The sequence below is a fragment of the Pyxicephalus adspersus genome, chromosome 1, assembly GCF_032062135.1.
Source record: "Pyxicephalus adspersus chromosome 1, UCB_Pads_2.0, whole genome shotgun sequence".
Classification (NCBI taxonomy): domain Eukaryota; kingdom Metazoa; phylum Chordata; class Amphibia; order Anura; family Pyxicephalidae; genus Pyxicephalus; species Pyxicephalus adspersus.
Window position 1 is genome coordinate 85,634,283 of NC_092858.1, and position 13,139 is coordinate 85,647,421.

Sequence of the window (13,139 nt, forward strand, 5' to 3'; positions counted from 1 at the left end):
TGAATTCCTTCTTCTAAGAAACAGTTTGGAGAGTTGTCAGCAAAGCTGTGTGTACTGTGAGAATTCCTGTGCATCATTTATGATACAATATCTGTGTAAATGTCTACTGAATTTAAAAAACATCTATCCAAAGCTATCCAGCATATTTATTTCATTTTTATTTTAGACTTGTTTGAACACTTCCTGTGGATGTTATGTAAATGTATACACTCTACTGGTTTACATGAAAGACTCGATGCACAATGTCCTTTAGGACTAACATTTAGCAATCGAACAATTAATTTCTTGGGTTCATCAAAATTCTGTCAAAATATAACAAACCATGTGTAGCAAAACAAAATCATGTCTTGAAAAAACATCAGTACAATTACCATTTATCAAGTAGAACTGTGTAGTTTCGCTGGCTGTCCTGCAAACATAATAGTGGTCTTTGCTGTTCACCTGGTTCTTTTCACTGTAAACCTGGCACAGAGCTTTTTTCCTATGTCCACTTACTTCAATACTTAATACTGTATTTGCCTTTTAAAGGCAAATTAAATGTTCGTGTAAAGGTGGCTTATGTAGGCATCATCACATTATTCTGCATACAGCTTTGTGATGTATTGCCAGTGTTAGATTTTACAATTAGACCATAGAAAGAGGGGTAAATGGCAAATGGTAGTCAGGAAAGACGTTTGGCAGGGGTAATGAGGGTGAGGAAGCTGTGTTAGCAAAGAAGATTCCAAAGGATGTTATCAACATTTCAACTCCACCAAGCTGCCACAGAGCAGTTAAGAAGATGAGATAAGGATATCTTCGATGTGTTTGCAAAATGTACACATCTCTAGTACTGGCCAGGTAGGCTGTGTCCATAGCTTAGTAAAACTTAATTTTTACTTTAATTTTTAACCTTTCCTAGGCTACAACTAAAGTAGAATTAAAGCACCCCCTATATACTAACATTGGCTTCCTCAGAAGATTTTTACATTTGGCATACTTTTTCCAATCCTCAGAAAAACTTGAACAATGCCACCAGGACTACGACTAAATGAGCACCGTGACTTCCTGTATCTTGTCAAATCTCCTGTCCCTGTCTCAAACCCCTTTTGTAGAAAGGTGCACCATAAAAACAATGCATTATATACATACTGTTATTTACTTGTCTGCTCTGATGGCCACAGAACCAGCTTCCATCTGTCCAACCTTGGCACTATTACTGATTTCACTAACAGTGGCAAGCAGAAATTAATATGCATGTGTTACACTTATATATAGTATATATATAAAACATACATCAAATCATGTACTTGTTTGAAAATGCAACTGTTACCTAGAAAAATGATTACACTTTTTGTTTTAGATCTGGGTCCTTTTTTTCTATTTTTGGTTTGCGTCCGAATTTTATGTCTTTGAAGACAGCAATGATTTATAACATTGGCACTGTGACACTTTTGATGTACATAAGATAAGGTGATGCTTATGATAATGCTTTTTACTAATGACTTACTCACCCTTGCTCCTCCATCATTTCCTGCAGTTCCATACACTTCAGTTCTACTCTTCTTTTCCGCTCATGGTCTAGAATCTCTCTGTGGGCTTTCTTGACAAGATGAGGTTCAGTGGCTCTTGTTTCTTCTTCAGGTCTATGCCATGTGCCCGAAGCAGTAGGCTGGGAGAAGCCATTTGCAGTATCCTGTGGAGATGGAATTCTGGTACCATTGTTGCACACAGACATTGCCGTGCTGTCTCTGTTCTTTTTCTTCCTGTAAAAATGCAAACAGACTCATTTGAGCTAACTTGAATTCCTTATCTCTTCCACACCTTTGAAATAAGAATGGCAAAAGGAAATAGTCTCCATGCTCTGAGCCGCTCTGTTAAATTAAAACTGACGGCTTAATGGGGAAAGAGCTGTACTAATCTGCTTTTCTGGAAGACAGGGACCAGCACTGCCAACCAAGCAGTACTAGAAACATTATGAAAGCTTCCAATGTAGACAGAGAAGTCAATTCTCATATATTAGAGATTTGGGAACGCTGACCACGCGTAACACAACACAAGAAGAAATTGCCATGCACCCCATTGGGAACAAATTGTAACAGCTAATTGGAAAAGAAGCATGGGCAGTGTTAGAAGCTATTATGCACATTGTAATGTAATTACAGATACACTTTAGGTACACTGCTGATAGTAAGCTGCCAATAACTGTATTATTAAACAGCACAACCAACATTAATTTTCTTTCTTGAACATAAGCAAAATATAAACAAATACAGAATTTTTTTTACAATAAAACAGCTGGAATACTGATATTGTACAAACTGCTTTATACTGCAAAATAATTTTACCTATTAGATAACATATATGTATTAAAAAATTGTGATGAAAGCACAATACTCAGATTACTGAGCCATATTCAGCCAGGACAACAGCTTGGTAGGTAGCAAGAAGCAGAAGATAAGAAAAAGCAGCCTCCATGTTTCTCTCAAAACAATTTCCATTTAATTTAAAAGTATTTGGGAAAAGTAGCAAATTTTTGCTAAAATAATGCAACATTGATGACTTAAACACCTGAATATATAGATGGACTTTTACACCTGTTCACTTTGTGAGTTGATTTGTAAATAGCCATACCCTTTATTTGGCAATGGTCCCCACTCAAATGAACCCAAACTTTTTTACTTTTAAGTTGAAGTTAATATTACATTAAATAAATATATTCCTGGGTGAAATTAACTGTCTGCCTTAGCAACATTTATTTATTCTTTTTTTCTCAATCTGGTACATTATTTAGTAACAAACTAAGTACCCATTCACTCCATTGCTTAACTAATAAATGCAGCATAAAATGATAATATGAACAGTAAAATATTTTAGAATAAATAATTTGTTCTCAGAACAAATGTCCTGGGACAACTTGCACTTCATTCAAGATACAATTCAACTGAAAATTAGTTTTACAGCTGTAAAATAATTTTTATGATTTGCCAACGAAATACAAAATCATATTTTAGCTTTAGATGTCAGATGAGTACCTATTAACAGTAATTAAAAAGGCCTTTTCAATACTAATTTTGTTTTGAATAAAGGGGCTTCATAAAATCACTAGACCAGTACCTAAATTAATAAGTATTTTATCATTGATACATAAAAGATTTAGACCAGCAATTACAAAAATACTACTACACATTGCCCTGGCCCTTCCAACTTATCCAACACAATGTTGCTGAGGTAATATATAATGCTACCTTTTTATGGGTGATCTAATAGAGAAGAATACTATCTTAATCAATGGTTCTGAAGTTTAGGAATCAAACTGTTTCTTGATATAATAGACAGAGTGCTACAACATAGTCCCATACTCCACAAAATAAATATTTTCCTATTGGAGATTTGTTTTATTATAGGATCTTCACCGTCACTTCAAATAAGCTTAAAATGTCATTTAAAGAACTGATTAGGTGGACATAGAATAAAGGTATTAAATAGCTTAGATTTTTTTTCCTTTTAGAGCATGGGCAAGAGAAAGCAATATGAATGTCCCCAAATGCTGTTCGTTCAAAAATGCAATTACCATCACCATGGAAACAGTCTCTGACTGACCTAAACCACTGGCTGTGATGTCAGATCCAATACTAGCAATGTTCCCTAGGGATATCCAGATCTGTGTTCTTCTCTTCCCTGAAATTCTTAACCTATTGAAAGCTCTGAGAATGCTCATTAAGTAATACACAGAGAGCTGAGATGGTTAGACACCACAAGTTACATATTCTCTTCCCACTTTTATTGTTGAACCTTATTTTTGAACCTTTTAAAGTTGCCAAAACTAAGCAACTGAAACACCACAATGTAATAAAATGATGAATTAATTTAAAATGAAGACCTTTTTTGTTAAATTACACTAATACTGTGTAAACTGCAATACAGCTGAAAAAAAAAACTTTCATTTTAATCCAATATAGCATTATCATTTTTTTCATTGTGTTTAATTTCTTATTTCTATGATTTTTGTTTGAATTAACTACTAGTCCACTGCAAAAAGAAAAATACAGAGCTATACCCTGGAAATACAAAGAAAAACATGCTTCATTAATTTAGTACAAAACATTGGGTAATAGGGTAAGTTTCATATATGCTCGCGTAAAAACTATTTATTTTTGCCCTTAGTATACCACTCGAAAAAGAATCTTGGTTTATACTCGAGTGACATATCGTGGCATGTCCTGATTTAACAAGTCAGAGCTGTCAGAGAGAAGCTGCTTGTAACAAACCTTTTCAAGTGAAATCCGCGGCTCTAGCCGGTGCGCCTCCAAGCGTGGTCAGGAAAAGGACACAACCCACCTATTCTCCCATCGTAGGCTCAGACCTACGATGAGAGAGTGGGCAGGGTCTGGCATCATAACGTCACTATAGGGGAAGTTTCTTCCCCTTTGAGTGACACCCGACGCATGCGTGGTTTGGAGACGGTAATTTTAGTGGTACCTAGGTCTGAAAAGGTTGGCGACCACTGAACAAAACAGTGAAGCTAGACAGCAATGACAGTATAAGTATTGCTATCCTAACAGAAATTAAAATGTACACAAAAGGTACAATATCAAAACAATTTAACAATGACAATAAATGTCATAGTAAACAAAACACAAAATTTTTCATACATTACTTACTTTGTTATAAATAAGCATCCCATTCTATGTAAACAGCTTCCTCAAAAAATGGGATCAAATGCAAATACAAAGCAGTGGAGACAGAAACACAGATCACCCTTCTGCACAAAGGAGCGATTTAATAATGAATAATTTATTTGACACCTGAGGTACACAATTATTTACTTACTGAATTGTGGTTAAGTAGAGGCACATATTAGGTTTTCCTGTTAGAATATATTTAGAGTTAAATAGGTCTTTGGAGTAGGTTGATGTAAATTAGTGTCATATTTATCATTATTGTTATCATATTGGTGGGTTGTTGTTTGAAAAGTGGTTGTATATAACGTTTTATGAATTTAAAAGTTTAGTATGACTCATAATATCCTCTCTGTCAGTGATTTTCAACCACTGCGCCGCGACTCTGATGTGCCGTGAGAAGTCGTCAGGTGTAGAGTGGGAAATTATCCAATTACCATTGTCGAGTGTCTGTACTGTAGTGGCTGGCAGAGTAATGTAATACTCTTCCATGTCAGTGGGTGGCAATAGGTAGCCTAATTGCCTTGCCTTGTTTATTCTTAGAGACAAGAAAATTAGCTACAGAGTGTCATTTTGTAACATTTTTTATTTTTTTCAATGTAAAAAATGTGCCGAATTTGCTAGAGTGTCATTTTGTAACATTTTTTATTTGTGGTGTGCCACAGGAATTGGTCAAAAAATGTGCCGTGTTATGCTGTAGTACTTTTTATTGCTGTTGGATGATCAGTTAAACAGTTAAACAGTTTTAATATTGTAATTTATGTATAAATGTTATAGGTCTCAATTTATTTCCTAAAGAAGCAGATATCTTCTGTGAAACATGCTGAATAAGAATTGAGACCACACAATGATTAGAAACTAGTTTTTATGATTTTATGTGTATTTTAATTTTTTTTAATTCATTTAGCAATATCTTTTAAGAAATGTTTTATTTGGTGTATATATGACCCTAAAGTTCTGTTTTGTTTTGTTTTTGGTGTTTGGTTTTACATGCTAATAGATTGCTTTTTGGATTTTAAAGCCTGTTACTGTGTAATTAATGTTTCTATGCTTTCTACAGGACATATACAATATTCAGAATAATTCTACTAAATTGGATTTTTTTGAAAAGATAAAATTCAAGAAGTACTACTTACAAAAACTGGTGTACATTTATCCTTTCTCATGCTTGTCTATCTATAAAATAAAAAGTATTAGCCTATTTTTAGTCATTGACTATGGTGTTTGGGACTTCTCAATGAGAATGACAATGGAAATGACCTATTCTTGAATGACATTCATCTGAATACAATGAAATGCTGCATTGCACTGAAAGAAAATTTTGCAAATATAGTATTGTTTAAAAATATAGTATAAGCTGGAATTCCCTTTCTCAGTACTGTTGTGAAAAATGCGCTGCAATTCTCTCCGGTTTGCACAGGTAACTTCTCCCATTCTGTGTATCATCACTATGATATGATATTCATTAGAGCAGAACTCAAATGAAAAATAACAAAAAAAGTAAATAGCTTTCTGAACAAATACAACAAAAATTGTTTTAAGAAGTATTAGCACTTGGAACAATATTATTATTTAATCCCAAATTGTTCTCCACTGTCCTTCTTTTCCACCACAATGTCCTCAGTCTAACAACCAGCTTAATTCAACCAAGGTCCTCTGAGCTCAGGCTGTCATTGACCTCCCAGACTGTTCCAGAACACTAAATATAAGAGAACAGTGGTGATCTCACCTCTCTGTCACTGAGAGTTCTTAATCTGATCAGCATGCTTCCTTGTCCCTGCTTACACAACTTGCATTTAAAAATAAATGTAATGATGTATTAATAGTTGATAACAGAGATGCATTATTTTGCCTTTCATATCTCTGCCTAGGGTACATCTTAAAATATTTCAGGAAAAAAATTATACAGCCGGAGAAAACTGATTCACTGACAGGAAGAAAAAGCATTACAGAATACAGACTTGTGATATCTTGGGAGATATTTTTAGAGATGCTGATGCACCATAATTTTCTTCCTTACGTTAGAATGAAAATCTTTTTTTAATATTACAGTCTTAAGAAAAAAAAAAGTACACCATCTTTCAAATCTAAAACTTTGCATAGCAGGACCTAGGTAAATACAAGCTCAGATGAACAACAACACAGGCCCTATTACACTTTTTCATTATTTTTTTTTAACAAAAACCAAGTCAAAATACAGAAGCAGTGTGTGAAAATAGGTACACTCTTAACCCTTCTAAAGGAAGTAAGAGGGTAAGTAGAAGCCAGGTGCTACCAATCAAATGCACTTGATTACCCACAAGTGTGACCACCTCTGGTTCAGAGAGGGGGTCCCCATCCTGGGCGGACCATGTCTTCCGGAGACATTGCAGGCGGCGGGCTGTGGGCAGCATCATGACGTCACTCTGGGGGAAGTTTCTTCCCCTTTGAGTGACACGCGGCTCCCCGCACATGTGCGGTCTGGAGTCCGTGCATTTAGTGGTCCGCGAGCTCCAAAAGGTTGTGGATCACTGGTCTAGAGTATTCAGGTGTGTGTTAACACAATGCCAAGGAGGACATCAGCAATGATCCTAAGGAGGCAATTGTTGCTGTTCATCGGTTTGTGATAGTGTTGGGCTTGTTTTACAGCCACAGGTCCTGGGCACCTTGCAATCATTGAGTTGGGAATGAACTCATCTGTATACTATAGTATGCGAATAATAGTGGAGAGAGCAGGTAAATCACAGATGCTTTGAATGACCAACCAATTGTTACAGATACATAAAGTATCTGTGTAGAAGCCATCTGTGCGGTACCTAAAGCTTGCCATAAAGCTGTGACTCTGATTCTCATTAAAAATTATAACATTTTTTTACTTTAAAATGGTTTTTAAAAAATGTAAAAACCAAACATTTATCTAACTTTTTATTTTAAGTAGAAAAACAAGCCTTCAATAGACTCTGTTTTTTACTTTAAAATGGTTTTTAAAAAATGTAAAAACCAAACATTTATCTAACTTTTTATTTTAAGTAGAAAAACAAGCCTTCAATAGACTCTGTATCAACAGATACCTTGGAATAATTTATTCTCAATATTTACATTACAAGTAGTGAAGTTGATAAAATGGAATTTTGGCGCTTTTCCCAGTGCTTTCTCTTTATAAGATAAATTAGATGGCTGACAGGCTGTCAAGTCCCTGCTGGCAGGGGGCAGCTAAACTACTAATACATGTATCATGTCACTCAAGAAAGTGGTAACTAACACTACAAACTCTCTGCTACTCTAAACATTGCCTTGATGAGGATTTGTTTTGACACTTTATTTTTACTTTTTTTACTTTATATACAACATGAACTTTCTAAACAAGATGTTTTTTTAAGGACACAAAGGACACAGCCATAATGTGCTAAAGAGTTACCGGTAATATGCCTCCATAACTGAACAGTGAATTCTGTATTTTAGAAAAAATTGAATGGAAACACAATAAGTAGGACAATACAGGAATCAACATTTTTGTTCCGTGGCTCTTTTGCAGATAACTTCTTCCTCCTGGAGACTTAATGTATTTTAAGTTTAGTTCGCCCTTATTTAATACAAAATACATAAATTAATGAATACAGAGATGCATTTTCTGTGTCAACCATATTAGCCTGGATTTCAGCTTTAATTATTTTCCTTAAACAGATAATTCCAAAAATCCTGGTCCTGGAGGACTGCAGCTGTGCACCAGTGCTCTCAGAAATCCAGTCCATTCAATTTGGCCTGTTACAAAATTGATGCAAACCCAGCAAACATATTAAAAAGGGCATATTGAGTTGGCTTTAAACCTTTTTAGCATTGTGCAGTAGATTGTATTAGTATTTAGTTTAGAACCAGTTGATATTTTTTTAGCTCACTGGATGCAGGAAAATAATAAATGCAAGTAATATAATATCACACTTTACTGTTAAAGTTTTCACATAATTTGAATCATAGAAGAGATAGAATATAAGCAGCTATAGGAATGTACTGGAATTATTAAGCATGCGTATCAAACCAATTTCTTTAATTCAGTTAGTTTTTAGATTTCAAAGGAATTTATTACAGGGCAAAGTTCCTAAAAATTCCTAAAGGCTTGGCTCATATTTTTACCATATAATTAGAACTAGAAAGGAATATTACTGCAAGGTATTCCTTGGATGATCCTACATGGTTCCAGCACCCCCAATACAAGTCCCTTCTTTTTTGAGTATTTAACAATTGATACCAACAGTTTGTCATGGTGACTACTGACCACTTTCACAAAATACTATGTCAATGACATTAACATACTGACCGCAATACTGGTTACCATTGACTGCCAATACAAGGGAGCCCATTATCTCTGAACCCCATTGTAGAGTGGTACTTCTTTATTGACTGCCAAGGTAAGAGAGTGCTTCTCCAACATAACAGGGACGTTAAAAATGTTCCTCTATAGACAGAAACATGGGGTATTTTCTTCTACAGCTTTGGGAGTTGGAGGGGGGGGTCAAAACATAAAGCAAGGTAAAAAAAATACTTTGCATTGAGGTTTTAGGTATTCTTTGAGACACCTGCATGGGACCCAGCATATGTGTAAGTGTATTGCGCCAATAGGGTTTTTTTCACCACATCCCTTTAAGCCATGCTCACTGCCCAGTGCAGTGAGTTTGTTCAAACTATTCACTCCTGTACATCACTGTGCACAAGGTTGCTCTAAGTCTTTGACAATCTTCAAACCTCCCCACACACCTATATCACTGTCATTGGAATCATAAGGTGTGCCAGCTGCCAGAACTACTTATCCAGCTTTAAGTATTGACTCTAGATGTGCAAATCCTACAAAAAGTGTTGCTACCCTGAAACTGCATGTGAACATGTAATAGTAAACATCAGAATTGAAGAAGGCTACTGTCAAACATAAGTTAGCGTGAGATTTTCTTACTGAATATAAAATATTTTGTATAGTAGTACTTTGCTTTGCAAACACTGTTTCTAATCATGATGCCTCTTTTGGAAAAATCACATCTTGTTTGTGAATATAAACAATTCAAATCTTAGTGTTTATGACTTACTTTGATGCTCCCTTACAATTTCATACTTACAATTAATGTACTAAATGTTATATTTAACAAAATGTACAGACAGGACCTAAAATGCTTGTTAGTGAATAAATATAGCAATTGTGTCAGTGAAATTATTGGTTTGTATAATGTCAATCATCAAGAAATGTTTTCTAACCAATAACTGTATATATAATGAAACAAATAATGCAGTAAAAAAGCATTTTGTCAGTTCTGCATGTACACTAGGTCACACTGTTATGGAATCAAAAAACAAGCTTTAAAATATGCTCCTAATTATGATGACTTGAAATACAACCCAAAATATATTATTATATCTAGGTCATGCTGGAAAGTAGACAGAGCATTTTTATAAATGTGAGAGCATCTGTGTGTGTGTAGAAATACATTAGCATGTCATTAAGCCAGTGTTGAAAGCTACTAGCATTTCCTACTAAAAGATATCTGCAGCCTTATTGATCATCCTGAGAATTAAGGTAAAAAAAAATCAATGAGCTCTAATCATTCAAGCAACCCTTGAACTTAGTTAAATGTTTATCAAATGAAAAGCTGAAAAGTAGTTAACAGATAAACCAAATTCCTTACACTTTCAAAACTGTGTATACTTGCCCAGATCTTCCATTAAAGGCCACTTTGTGACAGAGAAGTTCCTATTTTGTTATTTTAAATATTCAATGAACAAGTGACGAAAACATAACCAATACATTTGTTCTACATCATATTTAAATGTTCTATGCATACATTTATTTAAGCAATACATACAAAGTTGTAAAATTTATCTTATGCTGTTGATTGCTTATAAATTCTACATCAGACTTTTGATCACAACCTTTTCAGGCTACTCTGACCAGAGGAAACCTGCCTCTATCAAGATGGCCACCTCCACGTGGAGATAAGGAATGATTAGTCAATCCTAGGAAAAGGTCAGCTTCCAGGAGACAGGATACAGTACAAGTGATTTGTCCTTTGCTTACTGCCTCTCTTTTTGTTATATCTTCCTTAGTTCAGGTCTACATACTTGTTACTGAGGTAATGTAGAGGGTCTGGTGGCAAAGCAGAGGAAAAACGTCAATGCTAGTCTAGAGACTGGACCAACATTGCATTGTACCTACATAATTTGGCCTTTCTGGTTGGGTAAACCCAAGTTGTTTTGGTACATCCAAAGGAGATTTGTACAGAAAGCACTGCTACTTAATATTTTGATCTCTTACTACCTTACATATGGAAAAAAAAATCAATGCCATCAGTTATAAATGAAATCTAAAAGGTTTTAGTCAGGAAAAAAAAAAGAGATGAGGCCAACAATGTTAAGCAAGAGCGTCAGTATCATGAAAAGCAAGCTATTCAGTGTGATATGTGGTGGGAGTAAAAATGAATGATAAGTCCTCTTTATGATATTCCTAGTAAATGGCTATGAAATATTATTAAAGCCTTATGTCAGCGGTGCAGGCTGAGAATGTAATAAAGTCACAGTTGTAATTTGTGCTGAGTAGGTATGACTTGAAATCAGTATTCTGACCTTTTATGTGCAAGATTAGATGGAGATGGCAACATCATCCCACTGGCTATGTACCACATATGAAAATGTGCCCTAGATGCACAGCATTACAATATATATAATTAAAAATATATACAAACGCTCCAAATGAATAAACCATTGCCCTAAAGAAATGTAGTACTTTGTAGACACAGGCTGAAAATACTTTCATGTCAGTCTTGGTTTTAGTTTTAATTTGTATTTATATTTAGCATTATATATGAAAAATAAAGCATGTAAAGCAACAGCCTAATATATTGATGGGTACTGAATGTAAGCAAGGCAAAGTTAAAGGAGAATTTTAGAAAACTAAATCAGATAGGAAAATAAAATTATAACAAAATTTGGGCTCTGTGATCTGCCCCGTTTGGCCCCCACTGGAAGTATCATATGATATTTTAGTTATCTTACTAACTTTTGCCAAAATCTTTAGGCCAGTCATATCATGCTACAGGGTCCTATTCCTCTCCACCTTTTATCTGGGCTGGGCCAGGTCCTTACTAATGCAGGTAGCAGTTATGACATAGACATTATGATACACTATGGTGATGTGGACAGTTACAGTATGTACTTAACTCTCCCTGGTTAAAAATCCCTGATTTAAAGACACTAGCCAAAATGAGAGCAACTTGAAAGTTAATACTATTGCTATATATGTTTTATTACTTTTTTGTTTTGTTGCGTATTCCATTTAAGTTACCCTGGGTTCTTTGGGATCACAATATATTCTAAGCAAGACATGAAGATATTGTAGCTTTTGCCATTCAATTTATTCCCAATTGAGGAATTTATAGGTGATGCAGGGTGGTATTAAGGTGTGCCTTCTGTAACAAGAGGCTGATATTTAGTTAGGTAAAGCATTGTATATCATATTTTTTTTTTACATTTTTAGATTTTTCATTACTCCAGGGTCTTTCAGTCCACTCTTGACTGTATGGACTGGCTCCTGCATTGGTTACACCTTAATGCTAGCAATTCTTACCTGGGTAATATGTGTTGTTAGACCTGCTAGAAGTTTCCACCTGGGGAATATGTGATAAGGAAACAATGCAGGAGCAACTCAGGCGTCACCAGAAATTTCATAACAGGATTGTTGTATATACATTTACTGAGGAATAATGTTAAAGATTAAACTATGTTTTAATGATTGGTTTAACCACTTTAACCCATATTCCACCAGCTTTTAATATGGCTTCTGTAATTAGGATTATCTATTTATTTTTTTGGTTCCAATACATTTGGGATGTTGGGATTTAGGGACCACCATTAATATTTAACACTCTGAACAGCTAGAGCTGCCATGATAGCAATAAAACTGGAAGAATTACTAGAATTCAATTCAATTGCTGAATTGAAAATAATTGTGTTTAAACTAAAATGTAGCACTAAATAATACAATTCACTGATGCTGTGGTTGGACCAACTTCTCCCCATCTGTTCCATGTCAAGTGGTGTGCCTCTACTGTCCTCAGCTATGGATCAAATATGGATAGGCTGATTTTATTAAATTTTATTAATGTCAATCGTCTGTGACAGGTGTGATATGCCCTATTTTGCTCCTGAAGAAACAGACATTATGGTCTGCGAAACGCGTTGAGCCTGTTTTTAGGCCATATGCGAGAAATTGAGACCACTAAATGATTGGTCTTCTTTAATATGCACTATTGTCTTGTGTTGATGTCTTTTCTTCTCTTTTTTTTGTATATGGGTTTATTTAAAGATGTTGATTATTTTGCTCTTTTTTAAAAAAAAGTTGCTTTGTCCTCAGTTATTTATTTGAAAGAACTACTAAGTTATTATCACTTGGAAACCCCAAAAAAGTAGCAGAATTTTACTATATTTAAATTTTGTATTTAAATTTTTTTTTCCAGGTAAGCATTT

The 13,139-nt window shown here is 34.7% G+C and overlaps 1 long non-coding RNA gene across 1 annotated transcript in view; it reads right to left on the bottom strand.

Moving 5' to 3' along the window:
- Positions 1-1,494: 1,494 nt before the first annotated feature.
- LOC140334542 (uncharacterized) overlaps positions 1,495-13,139 on the bottom strand; it is a 91,856-nt gene continuing 80,211 nt past the window's right edge. Inside the window, exon 3 of the long non-coding RNA XR_011921586.1 lies at positions 1,495-1,742. This is a non-coding gene — a long non-coding RNA (uncharacterized lncRNA). The remainder of the gene's footprint in view (positions 1,743-13,139) is intronic.